Raw genomic sequence first — 3,031 nt, 5'->3', positions numbered from 1 at the left:
CAAATGGATTTGTATGTAGCATTTATGGATCTGGAGAAGGCATATGATAGAGTTGATAGAGATGCTCTGTGGAAGGTATTAACAATATATGGTGTGGGTGGCAAGTTGTTAGAAGCAGTGAAAAGTTTTTATCGAGGATATAAGGCATGTGTGTGTGTAGGAAGAGAGGAAAGTGATTGGTTCCTCAGTGAATGTAGGTTTGCGGCAGGGGTGTGTGATGTCTCCATGGTTGTTTAGTTTGTTTATGGATGGGGTTGTTAGGGAGGTGAATGCAAGAGTTTTGGAAAGAGGGGCAAAAATGAAGTCTGTTGTGGATGAGAGAGCTTGGGAAGTGAGTCAGTTGAGGTTCGCTGATGATACAGTGCTGGAGGCTGATTCATGTGAGAAACTGCAGAAGCTGGTGACTGAGTTTGGTAAAGTGTGTGAAAGAAGAAAGTTAAGAGTAAATGTGAATAAGAGCAAGGTTATTATGTACAGTAGGGTTGAAGGTCAAGTCAATTGGGAGGTAAGTTTGAATGGAGAAAAACTGGAGGAAGTAAAGTGTTTTAGATATCTGGGAGTGGATCTGCCAGCGGATGGAACCATGGAAGCGGAAGTGAATCATAGGGTGGGGGAGAGGGCGAAAATCCTGGGAGCCTTGAAGAATGTGTGGAAGTCGAGAACATTATCTCAGAAAGCAAAAATGGGTATGTTTGAAGGAATAGTGGTTCCAACAATGTTGTATGGTTGCGAGGCGTGGGCTATGGATAGAGTTGTGCGCAGGAGGGTGGATGTGCATGAAATGAGATGTTTGAGGACAATGTGTGTTGTGAGGTGGTTTGATCAAGTAAGTAATGTAAGGGTAAGAGAGATGTGTGGAAATAAAAAGAGCGTGGTTGAGAGAGCAGAAGAGGGTGTTTTGAAATGGTTTGGTCTTATGCAGAGAATGAGTGAGGAAAGATTGACCAAGAGGATATATGTGTCGGAGGTGGAGGGAACGAGGAGAAGTGGGAGACCAAATTGGAGGTGGAAAGATGGAGTGAAAAAGATTTTGAGTGATCAGAGCCTGAACATGCAGCAGGGTGAAAGGCGGGGAAGGAATAGAGTGAATTGGATCGATGTGGTATACCGCGGTTGACGTGCTGTCCCTGGGGATAGGGGATTAAGAATACTTCCCACGTATTCCCTGCGTGTCGTAGAAGGTGATTAAAAGGGGAGGGAGTGGGGGGCTGGAAATCCTCCCCTCTCTTTTTTTTTTTTTTGCAAAAGAAGGAACAGAGGGGGCCAGGTGAGGATATTCCAAAAAAGGCCCAGTTCTCTGTTCTTAACGCTACCTCGCTAACGCGGAAAATGGCAAATAGTTTAAAAAAAAAAGATATATATATATATATATATATATATATATATTATCCCTGGGGATAGGGGATTAAGAATACTTTCCACGTATTCCCTGCGTGTCGTAGAAGGCGACTAAAAGGGGAGGGAGCGGGGGGCTGGAAATCCTCCCCTCTCTTTTTTTTTTTTTAATTTTCCAAAAGAAGGAACAGAGGGGGCCAGGTGAGGATATTCCAAAAAAGGCCCAATCCTCTGTTCTTAACGTTACCTCGCTATCGCGGGAAACGGCGAATAGTATGAAAAAAAAAATATATATATATATATATATATATATATATATATTTTTTTTTTTTTTTTTTTTTTTTTTCATACTATTCGTCATTTCCCGCATTAGTGAGGTAGCGCTAAGAACAGAGGTCTGGGCCTTTGAGGGAATATCCTCACCTGGCCCCCTTCTCTGTTCCTTCTTTTGGAAAAAAAAATAAAAAAAAAAAAAAACGAGAGGGGAGGATTTCCAGCCCCCCGCTCCCTTCCCTTTTAGTCGCCTTCTACGACACGCAGGGAATACGTGGGAAGTATTCTTTCTCCCCTATCCCCAGGGATAATATATATATATATATATATATATATATATATAGGTATGTATATTTGCGTGTGGACGTATGTATATACATGTGTATGGGGGTGGGTTGGGCCATTTCTTTCGTCTGTTTCCTTGCGCTACCTCGCAAACGCGGGAGACAGCGACAAAGCAAAAATATATATATATATATATATATATATATATATATATATATATATATATATATATATATTACTTATATTTATTATACTTTGTCGCTGTCTCCCACATTAGCGAGGTAGCGCAAGGAAACAGATGAAAGAATGGCCCAACCCACCCACATACATATGTATATACATTTAGCAGTTAGAGGGACAGGTTATTTCAGGTGTGAGTTTGAATAGAGAAAATTTGGAGGAAATGAACTGTTTTACATATCTGTGAGTAGAAATGGCAGCAAACAGAACCATGGAAGTAGAAATGAATTATAGGAAGGGTGAGGGGGGTAAAGGTTCTGGGAGCACTGAAGAATGTATGGAAAGAGAGGTCATTATCTAGGAAGGCAAAAAAGGGTATGTTTAAGGTAAAGTAGCCCCAAAAATGTTATATTGATGCAAGCCTTGGGATATGGCTGAGGATGTGCAGAGGAGGGTGGATGTGTTAGAAATAAAATGTTTCAGGATAGTATGTAAAGGATATGGTTGCGAGGGATGAAACCAAACCAAATAACCTCAACCAACCTGATTTTTTACCATGCTAAACTTAATAAGTTGCTTTTTTCACATTTACTCTTAACTTGCTCCTTTCACACACTCCAAAATTCAGTCACCAACTTCTGCAGTTTCTCACTCAAATCTGCCACCAGTGCTGCAAACAACAAATGATTCACTTCCTAAGCTCCCCTCATCTCCTATAGGCTGAATGTTTGCCCTTTTCTCCAAGACCCTTACATTTAACTCCTTATTGATAAACAAACAGCCAAGGTGACATCATACATCCCTGATACAGACCAACCCTTATTCTGAACCACTCAATCTCCTTTCTTCCTAACTGTACACAAGCCTTACACTTTTCATAAAAACTTCTCACTGCTTCCAGTAGCCTTCCCCCCCATGCCATACATAAGGATGTATGTACCATACAGGAGGCTGATTA

This window comes from Panulirus ornatus, chromosome 6 (assembly GCF_036320965.1).
Source record: "Panulirus ornatus isolate Po-2019 chromosome 6, ASM3632096v1, whole genome shotgun sequence".
Classification (NCBI taxonomy): domain Eukaryota; kingdom Metazoa; phylum Arthropoda; class Malacostraca; order Decapoda; family Palinuridae; genus Panulirus; species Panulirus ornatus.
This window is presented reverse-complemented; position numbering follows the sequence as displayed.